The sequence below is a fragment of the Solanum tuberosum genome, unplaced genomic scaffold (genome assembly GCF_000226075.1).
Source record: "Solanum tuberosum cultivar DM 1-3 516 R44 unplaced genomic scaffold, SolTub_3.0 scf00054, whole genome shotgun sequence".
NCBI lineage: Eukaryota > Viridiplantae > Streptophyta > Magnoliopsida > Solanales > Solanaceae > Solanum > Solanum tuberosum.
The window spans coordinates 2,227,845-2,246,011 of NW_006238980.1; positions in this window are offsets into that span (position 1 = coordinate 2,227,845).

An 18,167-nucleotide genomic window follows, 5' to 3' on the forward strand; every position below is an offset into this window, starting at 1 on the left:
AGGGTTCACAATACAAACAGATACAAGTACAAGGGTCCACCAGACCATTTTGCCTATTAAATATGAAAAGAATGAAGGATTTGGGGTATTTATAGTTTAAAGGGAAAAAGGACGGATTTACTCCCGAACTTTAATAAATGGTACGTCTATGCCCTCCGTTATACTTTCCGTCCACATAAGCCCCTGCCGTCCAATTATAGGTACACACATACCCCTCTCACTAACGGCCCCCTCATTTTTTACACGTGTCTTAAATCTAATCAACTACCCGTTTGACCTTTCTTTTTAACCCATAAACCAACTACCCGCCCCATAAACCCAATACCCACCCAATTTCCTCTAAGATATATCTTATTATTTAGTTTCCTTTTTCAATTTTCCCCTAAACTTCAAACTTTAAAAAATCCCCTAAATTCTCGTTCTAGGATAAAAAAAATTCTCTTTGGGTCTGAATCTTCTCTCTTCCAGTGACTTTATTGCACTTTCCTCTCTCGATTTCTCCACAATTTTGGTTGATTGAATTCTGTGTGCATGCAAAGTTTTGATCTTTGTGTGGTGGAGTATTTTCAACATCGTGATCGGTGGAGGGGTGGTATAGAGCTCTATGAATTTGGAAGGATTAGGGTTTGGATGTGATCTGTTGTTGTTTGTGGGTTTGTGTAAATGCTCGTGGGAGGGGATCTAGGGTTTCTCTCGAGCTTGGTGGTGGCAGCGTTCATGGCGGTTTTTGGACCAGTGTCAGGTTTTATGGTTAGACGGAAATGGAGGCGTTCGGTGGCGAGGAGGGATGAGATCAAGAGGTTGTTGGTTTTGGCTTCAGAGGAGGCAGCCAGGGTTGAGCTACAAGCCGCTGAGGAATATGGGTATGATTATGGGTATAGGTGTGAGTCGCTGAAGGAGGAGTATGAGGTGTTTGTTGAAACACCGGCATCATCAGCACCACCACCAACAATTTCAACATCATATTCTGGGTCTTTTAATTAGGATTCCTTTTAGAGGGAATCGGGTGGGTTATTGGGTTTATGGGGCGGGTTGTGGGTTTATGGGTTAAAAGAATGGTCAAACGGGTAGTTGATTAGGATTAAAACACGTGTACAAAATGAGGGGTCCGTTAGTGAGAGGGGCATGTGTGTACCGAAAATTGGACGGCAGGGGCTTATGTGGACGGAAAGTATAACGGAGGGCATAGACGTACCATTTATTAAAGTTCGGGGGTAAAGCTGTACCTTCTCCCTAAATATAATGAATGATGATAAAGTAACTATGTCTTTCTAAGTTGAATCATGTTCCCTATTCACAACTTTCAAAAATCTGAAATAGAAAAAATAATGAGTAAATAGTTACCATGAATTCCAATGATGATAGTTTTAAATTGCTTCAAGTGAATGATGGTGATACGAAGATACCACGATGAATCAAGAACGGTGAAAAAGAACGACAATGGAATATCGTCCGTAGGTTAAAGAAAAAAGAATCCTAAACTAATTTGGTAAAATAAATTTAGAATCCTAGTTTCCTTATAAAACTATATTTAATACTAGTAAACTGAAACGCGCTTCGCGCGGTATATTAGTATTTCAAAAATTAAATTGAAACAAATAATATTTTACTTAGACCCGCAACTTTTTCTTTTATATATCAACAAATGATACCAAAAAATAAAATAAATCATCAAAATAAGGTGAAGCACCATAAAATAATCAGAAGAAAAGATAATTATTTTTTTGAATTGGATTTGCCTCGTCAAAAAAAAACCAATAACATAATTTACTTTTTTAAATCTATGTCCAAACACCTACTTAAAAGATACGAAGGTCATTTTAGGGATGTTGAAATTGTAAATGGACTTTGCATATTTAAAATCACATCTCGAATGAAAAAAATTGTAAGAATAATATTTCACTTCTACTTTACTTGTTACGTTCTTTCTTTCCCTTATTTGTTATCACGTCAATTGCTCATTAAATTTTATTTTAAACACTATCTAACCCATAAAAATATCATTATATGCTATTCAAAATCGATATTAAAAAACAAACAAAGTGAGTAATGACCAAATGAAAAACTCAAAAGGAAATATTAGCAAAGAATTGACACCGTAATAACCTTTAAAAATTATAGAATTTCAATATAATTTTCAAATGTTTTTTTTTCCACACAGGTTTTGGGCTTTTAAATATAAGGGGTTGTTTGTATTGAATTGTTTTAAGTAGCTTATAAGTTAAAGGATATATTAAAGTCATAAGTTGGGAATAGGGGTGTTCACGGATCGGTTTGGATCGGTTATTAGTCAAAATCAAAATCAAACCAACTTAATCGGTTTTAAAATTATCAAAACCAAACCAAACCAAATATAATATACATTTATCGGTTTGGTGGCTATCGGTTTCGGTTTGGTTTGGTTCGCTTATTCGGTTATTAACCATATACAAAAAAAAATTAAAAAAATCATTCAAAATGTGAAAAAGTGATAACAATCTATTCAAAACAAAAAATAGTTAGAATGACTTAAATTACTGAACTTTCGATCACTAAATTTACTATCAATAAAGCTTTAAAATTCACTATATTGGCCTAGAATGAAGAGACAATAACATTTTCAGTCTCACAAAGAATTGTCATATAGACACTCATATACATGAAATCAACAAGATAAATGTTTTCATCTTGGGCATTTTTTATTTCAATAAGTAAATTATAATGAAATTTTAAATGAAAATATATATAAGATCTTTAAAAATTGTTTATAAAAACAATATATTTAAGTATGTATATTAATAAAATATATGTATATTATTCATCGGTTCGGTTCGATTATTTCTTCGATTTTTTTGAATAAAATCATAACCAAACCAAATACTATCGGTTTTCAAAAATCTAAAACCAAACCAAATAAAATCAATTTTATTTTATCGGTTTGGTTCGATTTTTCAGTTTGGATCGGTTTTTATCCAAACCGTGAACACCCCTAATTGGGAACACTCAATTTTTGACTTTTAACTTTTTAAAAAATAAAATAAAATCAATTAAAGCACTTTTTGTATTTCCCAAACGTGTTCAAAGTTTTTTTTTTTAAAACTTAAAATTCGAAAACCACTTAATATATATATATATATATAGAGAGAGAGAGAGAGAGAGAGAGAAAATGGTACTTATGAGGAAAGAAACATTTATAGCATTAATTTTCTAATATAAATAAAATTAATGATGACATTAAGGGAAGGAAGTAAAAGAAATTAATAGCAATAATGATCATAGGAATTATATATGGTTATTTTTGATATTTTATAAATTTTTAATGTAAATTTTTCAGTCTTTAAAAATTAGGAAAAATGTAATTAAAGTAAAATAAATATCGATGCATAATTTTATTTTAGCTTTATTATTATTATTATTATTAAAATATATAATATGATAGTGTATAATATTATTCAAAAAAAAAATAAAAAAAGGCAAAGTAAATTTTGTAAAATTACTTTTTGGAATTCTTATTAAGTTATAATAACATATTTCTAGGTATTAAAAATAAAAGGAAAGGAAAAAAAATAAAAGAAAGAAAGGAAAATAAGTGATTTAAGTAAATAATATTAATGATGAGATTAAGGGAATGAAGTAAAAGAAATTAATAGCACTAATGATCATAGGAATTATATATGGTTATTTTTTATATTTTATAAAATTTTAATGTAAATTTTTCAGTTTTTAAAAATTAGGAAAAGTGTAATTAAAATAAAATAAATATTGATGCATAATTTTTTTTTAAGAGTAGCTTCAATTTTGAGAATTTATTTTAATAAAAATGTGTAAAAAAATATCAAAAGAATTGATATAAATAAATAAATATCAATGCTAGACTAAGAAGGGTGTTATCCCATTTTTTTATTTTAGATATTATTACATATAAATATAAATCATAAGCAGGAGAAATGATCTAAAAGATATGATTAGGGGTGTTCATGGTTTGGATAAAAACCGATTCAGATCGAAAAAACAAACCAAACCGATTAAATGAACCGATTTAATTTGGGTTTTGGTTTGGTTTGGTTTTAGATTGTTAAGAACCGATAGTATTTGGTTTGGTTATGGTTTTGTTCCAAAAAAATCGAAGAAATAACCGAACCGAACCAACAAGTTATATACATAAATTTTATTATTATACATACATAATATATTATATTAATAAACAATTTTAAAGATTTTATATATGTTTCATCAAAGTTTATTTATAATTTACTTATGAACGAAAAAAATGTCCAAGGTGAGAACATTTTTCTTATTGGTTTCATGTATATGAGTATCTATGGAAATTCTTTGTGGGACTGAAAATATCATTGCCTCTTCCTTCTATGCCAAAAATAGTGAATTTTTGAAGTTTTTATTCAGTTAAAATTTCAATGATCGAAAGTTCTATAATGCCAGTCATTCTAACTATTTTTTTGTTTGAATGAATTGTTGTCACTTTTTTCACGTTCTGAATGAATTGTTTCTTTTATTTTTATGTATGGTTAATAACTGAACCAAATCAAACCAAAACCGAAAACACCAAATCGATAAATATATATTATATTTGGTTTGGTTTGGTTTTGATAATTTTAAAACCGATTAAGTTGGTTTGGTTTTGGTTTTGACCAATAACCGACCCAAACCAAACCGTGAACACCCCTAGATATGACATATCAAATTCTCTCTCTCTCTCTCTCTCTCTATATATATATATATATATATATATAATTCATATAAAGTTATAATAACTAATTTTTCTTGAAATAAATATATATTAAATTTTGTTTAGCAATTCTTTTTTTTTACCCTCCCTAGGAGCTCCCACCCCTTTTTGCTCTCTTTGTGACTCGAACTCGCAATCTTCGGTTGGAAGTGAGGGGTACTAACCATCCGAGCAACTCCCTCTCATCTAGCAATTCTTATTAAGTTATAATAACCTATTTTTAGGAATAAATAAATAAATAACAAAAAAATAGAAAAGAAAATAAAGTGATTTAAGGAAATAATATAAATGACATTAATAATGAGATTAAAGGAAGAAAGTAAAAGAAGTTAATAGCACTAATGGTCAAAATTATCATTTATTGTCCAAAATTTTCATATTCTTTATTGAAAATCAAAACTCATCCACATATTGATATATGAAATCATTGATATTCGCTTTTAACTTCTTCATCTTTATGTAGTGTTTGGATTACATAATTTATTCAGTTTCTATACAAAATTGATATTTGAGCTCTCTTGTGTATTTATTATTTCTAATTTTTAATGTAATTTTTTTTACGAAATATCAATTTTTATGCCATTCATATGAAAGTTTTGTGTTTTTCGTATGCCGGAGGGATATGAAAAAGATACTTTCGAAGTAATTCTGCTATTTCGAATATTCCATAAGTTTTTAGATATTCGCGAAGAGATCATAAAAATGTTAAATATTATTTTTGAACAATCTCAAATATCTCATAAATTATTAGATATTTATAAAGATTAAAATCTCAAATATCCTATAACTTTTGAATATTCACAGAGAAATCATAAAAATATCAATATCGTCTTTCTTAAAGAAATCTCGAATATCTCATAAATTCTTAGGATATTCATAAAAAGATCAAGAAGATCTAAAATCAAAGGATAAACAACTTTTTATCTATAATATTTATCAATAAATTTTTATTTCTTCATAAATAAATATAAGAAAACGGTCGTAATTGGGGCAAAAGGGCGATAACACTAAAAGTCTGACATGGCACCTCTCTTTGGCCAGAATTGTCATTTATCTATTTTGTCAATTTTTTTAATTTTCCCCATAATTTATTCTTTAAAAAAAAATAAAAAAAAATATGCAAATTTAAATTTTCTCTTTTTCATTATTACTACACTTAGGGGTGTGCAAAAACCGAACCGCCTTTCCTTCTTTATTTTCCGTTTTTTTTCTCACCAAAATAATTGTGCTTTTAATTCCCTCCTTTTCCTTCTTCATTTTACGTTTTTTTTTCTTACCAAATTAAAATTTTCAGAAAATACCTACACATTTACAATTTCTCTTTCCTCATTAATATTATACTATTTATATCTTTCCAAAATTCTTTCTTTTAACTTCTATATTTAATTTTAAAAACATTTACAAATATAATTGTAATTAAACTATAACAAACGTAATTGTTATTTATATATGCAATAAATAAATAAAATCGGATATAGGCCAAGTTATATTTATCTCTTTTTTTCTCTTTTTTTTGTTTCGATTTTTTTTCTAATTTTTCACAATTAATTATTTTAAAAACTTTTAAACTATTATAAACGTAATTGTTATTTATATATAAAAAAATAAATAAAATAAGATATAGACAAAGTTATATTTATCTCTCTTTTCTCTTCTTCTTTTTTATTTTTTTCTATTTTTTCACAATTAATTTATTTTAAAAAAACTCATTTTTATAACTCACACCTCTACATTTATAAATGATACTCTTTTAATTATATTAATAAAATACTTATAATTATGTAATCTTTCATATTTATTAATTTTATTATTTAATTTTGCATGTCTAAAATATGGGAGAAAAAAAATATTTACTTATTTATTTTTAAAAATTAAAAAAAAAAATTATTCAACTCAATCAACTTTTCACCTCCCACTATAATTGTCTTCTTTATTATAGATTTTAATGTATATGCATGTATTCACCCCCCCTTCAATTTTTTATAATTCTTAATTAATTTTTATTAATATAGAGGTAAATAATATATTAAAAAGATGGGAGATGAAAAGATAAAAATTTTAAACCTTATATATATCTTTTCACTACCAAACTATGCTACCAGACTATGTATATATGAATCAACCATTTTAGTTTAGTTGTTCAATCTTTTAAAATTAGGGAAAATGTCATTAAAATAGAATGAATATCGACGCATATTTATTTTTGGAAGAGTAACTTTATTTTTTGTGCAATTATTTTAATAAAAATCTATTTAAAATGTCAAAATAATTGATATAAATAAATAAATATCAAATGCTAGACTAAGAATGATGTCATCACATCATTTAATTATATATAAATAAATAATTATGTAAAAATTTTTTTGCTATTCTTGTTAAGTTATAATAATAACTTATTTCTAGGAATAAATAATTAAAATAAAATAAACAAAGAAAGGAGAAAATGTGATTTATGAAAATAATATAAATACTATTAATGATGAGACTAAGGAAATGAAGTAAAAGAAATCAATAGCATATAGTAGTACTTAAATATGGTCATATTTTTTTATATTTTATAAAATTTTAAGGAAAATTTTCCAGTCTTTTAAAATTAGTAAAAAGGCCAAAAAATAAAAGAAATATTGAGACATACTTTTTTTGGAAGAGTAACTTCATTTTTTGAGTAATTATTTTAATAAAAATATAAGAAAAATGTCAAAATTATTGATAAAAATAAATAAGTATCAATGCTAGATTAAAAAGGGTATCACGTTACATTTTTATTTTAGATATTATTAAATATAAATAACTTATTTCTTTAAATAAATAAATAATTAAAAATTTATTTAAGGAAATGATATAGTAAATAATATTAGTTATGAAATTAAGGGAAGAAAGTAAAAGAAATTAATAGCATTGATGATAAAATAATTCAAATATGAACATCTTTTCTTTTAAAATTACTAAAAAAAATGCCAAAAAAAAAAACTATCAAAAAATAATTAGAATATCAATCATAGTATATATAAAATAAACTTTGATTAAAGACACATAAAAAAAATCAAGACAAAATAAAAGAAGAGAAGAATTAATAGAATAATTAAGTTGAAAGAAATAATATCAACATTAATTTCGTTTCCTTTCAAATTACAACATATTTTCTACTTATTATTCTCCTAATTTGATATGAAATACATAAATAGATGGATTCTTTCTCCAAATAATTATCTTACCCCTTGATACAATAATCACTCTTCCTATAAATTTTTCAACCAAATTAATTTTTTTCTCTCAATATAACATTTCTCCTACCAATATATTCGGAAGGATCATGATGTACTTCTTTTCTCTTTTGTTGAAAAAATTCGAAGGCCTAAAAATTTGATATACCCAATCAATTTTTTTCTCTCAATACAACATTTCTCCTACCAATATCTTCGGAAGCATCATGATATACTTCTTTTTTTCTCTTTTGTAAAAGAAATTTGAAGGCCTAGAAATTTGATATCCGTATATTCTTCTTTATCATCATAAGAAAAGAAGGAAAGAAGAAATGAAGAAAAGAGGAGGAGTTCATTATTGTTGGTGATATCCGTATATTCTTCTTTATCATCATAAGAAAAGAAGGAAAGAAGAAATGAAGAAAAGAGGAGGAGTTCATTATTGTTGGTGATATCCGTATATTCTTCTTTATCATCATAAGAAAAGAAGGAAAGAAGAAATGAAGAAAAGAGGAGGAGTTCATTATTGTTGGTGATATCCGTATATTCTTCTTTATCATCATAAGAAAAGAAGGAAAGAAGAATCAAAGAAAAGAGGAGGAGTTCATTGTTGTTGGTTAGAAATACTCAAATATGTTTATTTTATAGGCTAAATAATATAAACAGTTATGAAAAATAAAAAAGGTTATAGTCTTTTCATGTTCCATTTACTTAAATGTATATTAGTGTGAGGGAAGTTTTAAAGAACATGATTAATTGGGTAATTCATTTAAATACTTTTAGTTTTTTTTTAAAATACAAATAAAAAATAGAAAATAAATATAAAACTTCAAAAAAAGGAGATAAAAGATAAATGAAAATGCTGGCCATAGAGAGGTGCCACATCAGATTGTCTATATTCAGCTTTACATATATATATATAGATTTGTGTTTTATAAAATAAAAAGTAAAAATAAATTGAAAAGTCTAACTTATGTGTGCCTTAGAATTAAGTGATAGTGTAAAAAGAGTTCCACTGATAGTGCACACAAGTTAAACCAATGTAAACATTTTTTGGGCTTTGTTTTTTAAAAATTCGAATTTAAAAATTGTAAATTTAGTAACTGCAAAATAAATAAATAAATAAATAAATAATAAAAGCATGTACAATTTTTTGGTTCCATGAGATCCGGATAATATATTGAAAAATTTAAACTGTTACGCAAACGTATAACTTTTTAAGCAGTTACAAAACATTACTGTAGAATTTTAAATTGAGAAAACTACCATCATTTTTATAATACTTTCATAAGCAAAATTTCAATGGAGAAGCCAAAAAAAAAGGGGTTTATTATCAAAGATTTTAACTACACATGAATCTCAACAACATAGTTTTCAATGGAAACTGCATTCTTTATGGCAAAGAAGAGAATAAGTGGGTGAGTTATAATCTCGAGTATAGTATGTGTCCAGAAAAAATAAAATTACAACGATGGATTGTTTTCCAGTAATTTTTTTTACAAAGAATCATCAAAATTTTCACTCAGAGGTAATTACGTATTATACTTTTAGATGTGGATTTCATTTTCTATGAAAATAATGAATTGATGAATTTTATATTTTCTAATAGATCTGACCAAACGACTTATAGATGCATTTGAAGACCAATGCAACCCTTCTTTTTATCCAACAAGTAGTTGATGATTGAGTAACATAACCATATGATTTAGGAAACAGGAAAATAGACATGTCTTCAAAGAGATCGAGAAAAGTAGAGGAGAGTTGACGATCGATGAGATTTCAGATGATGTTAAAAATGTTAATATGACAACGATTTCAACAACGACTACAGTGATAATGATGATGACGTTGATGATATTGATATTACAAAAATGAAGATAAAAGTGGACAACAAAAGGAATATGAAGATGACGAAGAAGATTAAGAAGAAGAAAAAGAAGATCAAGAAGGAACGTAAAATGACTGAAATGATAAAGGAAATACAGCAAAGTAGATCATCATTTCGCATTTTGGAACTTTTCAAAATTATATTGGCAATGGTAAGGAAACAAACATGGATAGTTCCATTTCATCACCATAATGTGATAATTTGTATTTATCAAACCATCACACTTCATTCTTTCTTTAAATGTCCAGGTAAATATACCAATGTTATGTTGAAAATTCATAAAGTAAAACATAAATATAAGTGATAATTTATAAATCTTATAATATATATTTTGCATAAACTTTCTTTTCTTTATAATATATATGTAAAGAGATAAGATTTATTTTTATATGAATTGGAGATGAGGAGTAGTTTTAAATTGAAATTACAAAAGTTTTATGTAGGTAATATAGGTTTTCTTATGTGTTTTTTTTTTACGTTGTTTGTTAGTTTGTATTAAATGTGTAAGAATTGTTCCTGAGTTCTAAAAATTACATTAAGTTATGGAGAAACATTTTATTTTTGTAAATTTTAAAATATTTAAAGAAAGAGGAATATTTATGAAAAATATACATATTTTTTAAAACAAATTACAAAATAAATATATTCTTTTTATTTTTTAAAACATTCAAAAATTTAAATTCGTTTTTTTAAATAATGATAAAGAAATAAACAATTCCATGTAATTGTAATCATATTTTCGTCTAATATAGCTAGGATATAAGATTAAAAATTAATTAAAATTAAAATAAAAGCTAAGTAAAGACTTTCAGTAGCTATCCATGAATTATGGATCCTATTAACATGAAAGTTGGGCGTTTTAGATTTTCAAAAAATACGTTATAAATTTGTGTTTAAATTTAAAAAAAATATGTTTTAAATTTGTGTTTCAAATTTAGATAGGAGTTAAGTTTGAAAATTAATTTAAATGAAAAAAAAAAGATAAGTAAAGACTTTCACCACTACCCACAAATCAGGGAACCTTAATGTGAAAATTGATAGTTTTAAATTAAATAAAATACGAAATAAAGACTTTCACCAACTAGCCACGAATTATGAAATCCTATTAACTGATAGTTGAGAATTTATTTTATTTTTAAAATAAAAAACTAATAATTAAAATCTAATTTTAAAAATAAAATAATATAAACAATTTCAAGTTATAATAATCATATCTTCATCAAATTTGTCTAGGACATAACTGCACACACAATTTCGAATAATATCAACTCAAAATAAATAAATTAATTCAACAAATAATTGTTGTCAAAATTCCAGTTCAACAAATCCATATACTCAACTTTAAAATTATTTTAATTTTGTATATTGCCTTTTACATATAAGACGACTATGTGGATTATATCATTATACTTTGCTATTTTCCATCACAAAACATAAATTAAAAACAATTTTTAAAATTTCTTTACGTTAACTACACTTTATAGAATTATTAAAATTTTAAATTGAAAATTTAATTATTTTTAAAATATAAAGACCCAAAATTTAAATTTTAATACAAATAGTTTTGGGGACAAATCTAAGAAATAGGGTGTGAGAGTTCTTTTTCTATGGGAAGTTATCATATTTTTAATAACAACAACAATAATAATAATAATAATAATAATAATAATAATAATAATAATAATAATAATAATAATAATAATAATAATAATAATAATAATAATAATAATAATAATAATAATAATAATAATAATAATAATAATAATAATAATAATAATAATAATAATAATAATAATAATAATAATAATAATAATAATAATAATAATAATAATAATAATAATAATAATAATAATAATAATAATAATAATAATAATAATAATAACAATAACAATAACAATAACAATAATAATAATAATCTTATATATATATATGAGAAGAAAAAAATGTCAACACCACAAAAATTGTAGATATATTAAATAATAAATATTAAAAATATATTGATATTTGTTATTTTATTTTAAAAAAAATAAAATTTAAAAAATTAGATAAAACCACAAAAATTAACATACCACAAAATTCTCAAAAAGAACAACGGCACACTAATAACGGCACAAATATGTGTAAATGTGGAAGTATTTTAGTATTATTTTTCCTCTTTTTTCTACTAATTGATATTTATTATTTTATTTTTAAAAAAAAATCTATCTTCTATCTATATATATAATAGAAGAAGAAAAAAGGTCTATATGTTAGCACCATAAATTTGTAGATATCTTAAATAATAAATATTAGATAAAACCACAAAAATTAACATACCAAAAAATTTCTCAATGTGGGTTCTGATATGTGGAAACACAATTATTGTAAACGAAACAAAATATTTTAATTGAATAACATCGTAACATTTTAAAATATAAATATTACAACATTGTACTTGAAAAAAAAAATGTAATCACATTTAATTATTTTTAAAATTAGTGGGATCTTTAAAATTTATGTAATGTTGTTATCGTTTTTATTTTTAGTTAAGACAAAAAAAGTAGTGATTCCTAAAATATAGGTTACTAATTAAAATAGGATAATTTTATAAAGAAATTAATTATTTAAAACATAATAAAATAAAAACAATGACAAATATAAAAAACTAAAAATAAATAAATATATATTAAACTATTTAAAACATTAAAAAAAAAATCAGCCATCTGGATTATTTACAAATATCCAAAATAAAAAACTATTTTTAAAATTAACTCAACCATTGTTTCTTTTTAATTCATTTAATATTAGATTTTGTAAAAACTAACCATCTCAACAATATGTCAGTTTTGCCTCTATGTTGGGTTACTTCTTTAGAAAAAAACTATTTTTTTACTTTCACTATATATATATATATATATATATATAGTGAAAATTTTATATATAACATTATAGGACTAATAATTATAAGTTATGACATTATTTTTTATCTTCAAATTTTAATAATAAACAATTACGGGTTATAACATATTACATAAATTAAAAAAGGATTTTAAAAAAAATGTGAAATACAAATTTGTTTTAAAATAAAAAACATTAAAAACGGAAATGTAATTAACAGAAAATTTGAAAATCTTAATGATAATTAATAGCAGGCATAAAATTAGGAAAGATATAACAAAAAATATTTATTTTCCTTGTTTAGCTCAAGATAGTTATTGACATTTTCTCTCACTTGTTAATTGTCTTTCAAACAGTTTTTTTTACAATATTTGTAACTTTCTCTTTCTCTTAATATTCTCTCTGATTTGTCTTCATTTTGTTCTATTGGGAAAAATAATTTAGTTCATATTGTCATGGAAGGTATCTTATCAATATTAATAAAGTATGGTGATCGATGAAATCCTTCAGGTTAGTGTTTATTTAGAATTTATTTTTGTATTGGCTATATAAATAATACTGTGTAATTTTTTTCTATTCAGTGACAATGCGATGAATTTGTGAATGAATATTTTCTAATTATATATTAATCAAACGTTAAAAATTTGATATGGGAAAAGGCTACTCGAAAATGCAATGAATTTTGCGAATGAATATTGATTAAATATGAATTTTGTATAATGTTTTTACTGATTAATTTGTGAATGAATACTGATTTAAAATGTCTACAACTAAATTTCTTCATTCTTTGTATGAACCATTATTGATTTTTTGATATGACTCTGGTATAAAAATTGACGTAAATTTTGTATGAAGTTCGTATATTAGTAAGATCAAATTTGTATAAAAATTTATAATTTTTATGGCACGAATCTGGTATGATTCAATTTTCATTTTTGGCATCATATTGGTATGGAATTGTGCATAATAGTGGGATGAAATTGGTATACTTAATAAAAGACAATTACCAGTTATAAATTGTATGATTTTGTATTCTTTTTGGCATGAATCTGGTATGAATCAGTGTTTTACTTTTGACATGAAATAGATATAAAAAGTATGCATAAAAATGGTATGAAATTCGTATACTGATATAACATATGTACAAAATTTATTTGTACTTTTGTACCTTGTAATACTAACACAATAATTTATGATGGAACAGAAAAATATGCAATTCAAAAAGTGTCGGAGCATAAATTATTGTCGTCTGGTTCAAAAAGAATTGTAGGGAGACCACGACTTGAACGCTGGAAAGGGTTTGCTGATGTGAAATTCAAGAGGTCTAAGGTTATGTGCAGTACATGTCGTCGGGAGGGACACAACAAGAAGACATGTTCAAATTACCCTACTCAAAAAAAGACATAATTTATTTTTACTTTGTTTTGGTTGCTTTACAGTGGCAAACTTATGTTTTGATTTATTTAGTCTTTTAAGTCAATGAATTATAATTTCAGAACATTTATTATTTGTACTAGTTAATCATTTGTGTATTAAGTGTTTTTCAAATGTATAGTCAAAAACTAGGTAATGCTGGTATGCAATTGATATCGACCGGAAAAATTAAGTCAAATCTTAGTATGAAATTGGTATACATTTGGCATCCAACTGATGTCCCAGTGGTAAAAATTGAAAAAACAACATGTAATTGAGATTTCAACTGAAATAGCTAACCGAAAACTAGTTAATGTTGCATCCAATTTTGGTATTGAACTGGTATCCCATTGGAAAATTTGAAAAAAAAAACAAGTAATTGAAATTTCAACCGAATTAGACAACCTAAAACTAGGTAATGTTATACCCAATTGATATACATTTGGTATCTAACTGATATCCAATTGAAAAAGTTGAATAAAACATATGTAATTGAGATTTCAACTAAATTAATCAGCCTAAAACTAGTTAATTTGTACCCAATCGGTGTACATTTGGTATCGAACTAATCTCATTGGAAAAATTGAAAAAAAACATGTAATTGAGATCTCAGATGAATTAGTCAGCCTAAAACAAGTTAACTTTGTATCCAATTGGTATAAATTTTGTATCCAACTGATATCACATTGAAAATTGAAAAACCAACATGTAATTGAGATTTCAACTGCATTAGTCAGCCTAAAATAAGTTAATGTTGTATCCAATTGGTACACATTTGGTATCCAAGTGATATCCTATTGGAAAAATTGAAAAACGAAGCATGTAATTGAGATTTCAACCAAATTAGACAACCTAAAACAAGTTAATGTTGTATTCAATTGGTATCCATTTGGTATCCAACAAATATCCCACTAGAAAATGAAAAAAAAAATGTAATTGATATTTCAACCAAACTAGATAACATAAAACAAGTTAATGTTGTATCCAATTTGTATATACTTGGTATCCAGAGCATGTTCTTTTGCTATGCGTGGTCCATCATTTTCCTATTTGTATCCGACTTGTTGAAAAATTAATGCTAACACCATATGAAATTGGTATCCAATTTGTATCCATGTGAAAAAATTAAGTATAACAATATATGTTTTTATACTCAATATAAAACATACTTTTGATTTTCAAAAATCATGAACGAAATTAATAAATTTTGTTTAATACTATGCATTTATGCATAGTATATATTGTTGTCAAAAACTGAAAATAAATAAATAAACGACATCCTAAAATATAAACGTGGAATGAAAGTCTAAGTCGATCATCTGTATAACAATTGATCTCCTTGGTCTTGGTGCAGGATAATAGGTAGTATCCAGAGCATGTTCTTTTTCTATGTGCGGTCCATCATTTTCCCTTTTCTCTTTTGTCCCTTTCAATTTTGAGGAGTTGCAATTTTCTTTGCTTCTTTTTTCTTCTCCTTTACTGCGCTTTGTTTCTTCTTGTGAGGGGTAACACTCTTGTTCACCGGATTTGCATTTTTGTTGGTCGAAGACGTTTGAGTGAAGATGTTAAAAGACGGAGCCTCAATTTCAACATTAGAACTCGCTTCTACGAATCTGAGCTCTTTCTAAGTGTATGCTCATCTTTTTTTGAAAAGCCTAAAATCTTGATTCTTAGTATTGTGAAAAAGATTTGGCCTTTCTTTTGAGTGTACAACGAAGAAAACTGATTATGGTGAGAGAAATGATTTACTATTTCTAAGAAGAAGAATAAAGACGTGAGAGAGAATTTTTTACCTTTGAACGTGGGGGTGGTGGGGTGCTGTTTTGTTATGTGAAAAAGAGAGAAACGTGATGATGGGATGACTTGTGACAGTAAAAAGAAAAAAACCTAAAATCAATGTAATATTATTATAAATTAGCAAATGTAAAGGATATATATATCTAGGCCCATAAATGATCTGGACATTGACCCAATCCAGCCCAGGCCCATTAATAAGCATATTTGACATAGCACTTTTGTTTAAACTTAACATTTTACCCCCAAAAACTGTTAAATATAACGGTGGTCATGTATGACAAAATATGTTCAATTTAGTCTTTTACCCTAAACTTAACATTTTACCCCCAAAAACTGTTAAATATAACGGTGGTCATGTATGACAAAATATGTTCAATTTAGTCTTTTACCCTAAACTTAACATTTTACCCCCAAAACTGTTAAATATAACGGTGGGGACCACTGCTATATTTAACAGTTTTTGGGGATAAAATGTTAAGTTTAGGGTAAAAGACTAAATTGAACACATTTTGTCATACATGAAGGACTATTTCAATCACCTAGAATATATTGAGGACCAAAATAAAGCAACTCCAATACATCAAGGACCATTTTGATCATTTTCTCTAATATTATGTGTGAAAGGTAACATAATCCCTAAAAAAGGGTAATAGATAATCATTGATTCTCTCTTATTAATTGTATTTACTTATATCACTTATTAATTAAAATATAATTATATTAGACTAATTATTTAATAAAGTGGAGTTTAATTGATTTTAAATAAACAATGATCTGCTATAACTTGAAATTAAAATGTTATAAGTAGTAATATTTTGAAAGTACATTTAAAACTTGTAATATTGCCCCTTAAATATATATGTGAGGTGATTTTTCCATATATATATATACACTAGATCCAATAGCCCGTGCAAGCACGGGCCCAATATATGTTACTTTATATGTTTCAATTTAAATATTTTGAATTTTGAATTATTGTGATTTATAATGTTTTTTATGTAAATATTAAATAATATATGTTACTCTTTGTCCCTATTTATGTGAGCACATGTATAATTTCGACAATCAACCAAATTTTAATATGTTTTTTTTTTTAATATTTTAAGTTATTAATTATTGTGATTTATAATATTATTTTGTAATATTTTTTAAATATAAAACATACTTAAAAAGGAAAGTAAGACAAATAAATTGAAACGAAGAAGGTACTAAATAGAAATACAGGAAATTGAAGTAGAATTCCTCTTTAACAACCCAATATATGTTACTTCATTTGTCTCAATTTATGTGGCTATCTTCTCATTTTTAAATAGTTTAAATTGCTAATTATTGTGATTTACATGTATTTTTTTTATGTAATTTTAAAATAATATATGTTACTCAATTTGTGCCAATTTATGTGGCACATGTAAGCTTTCTACCGTAAATAAATTTTTTTAAAAATATTTTACTGTTCATTATTATAGTCGTAATTTAACTATATAATAAATATTAATTAAAACAAAATTACTAAATATTAATTGAAACAGCATTACGAAATAATAGTGGAAATTATTAGATAATTTATTATTAAAGCACAAAATAAAATATTTAAATATACAAATTACCATGTGAGGAACTTAAGAAATGACTGAACAGCTAGCTTGACCCTAAGCTCCTCACATTGCCATCTATAATATAGAGTAATACTTAATTTGTGCCAATTTATGTGGCACATCTAAGCTTTCTACCGTAAATTATTATTTTTAAAAATATTTTAAGTTGTTAATTATTGTAGTCGTAATTTAACTATATAACAAACTAAACATGAAACAAAATTACTAAATATTAATTGAAACAACATTACGAAATAATAGTGGAAGTTATTAGATAATTTATTATTAAAGCACAAAATAAAATGTTTAAATATACAAATTACCATGTGAGGAGCTTAGGAAATGACTGAGTAGCTAGCTTGACCCTAAGCTCCTCACATTGCAATCTATAATATAGAGTCCTCACATTGCCATCTATAATATAGAGTAATACTTAATTTGTGCCAATTTATGTGGCACATCTAAGCTTTCTACCGTAAATTATTATTTTTAAAAATATTTTAAGTTGTTAATTATTGTAGTCGTAATTTAACTATATAACAAACTAAACATGAAACAAAATTACTAAATATTAATTGAAACAACATTACGAAATAATAGTGGAAATTATTAGATAATTTATTATTAAAGCACAAAATAAAATATTTAAATATACAAATTACCATGTG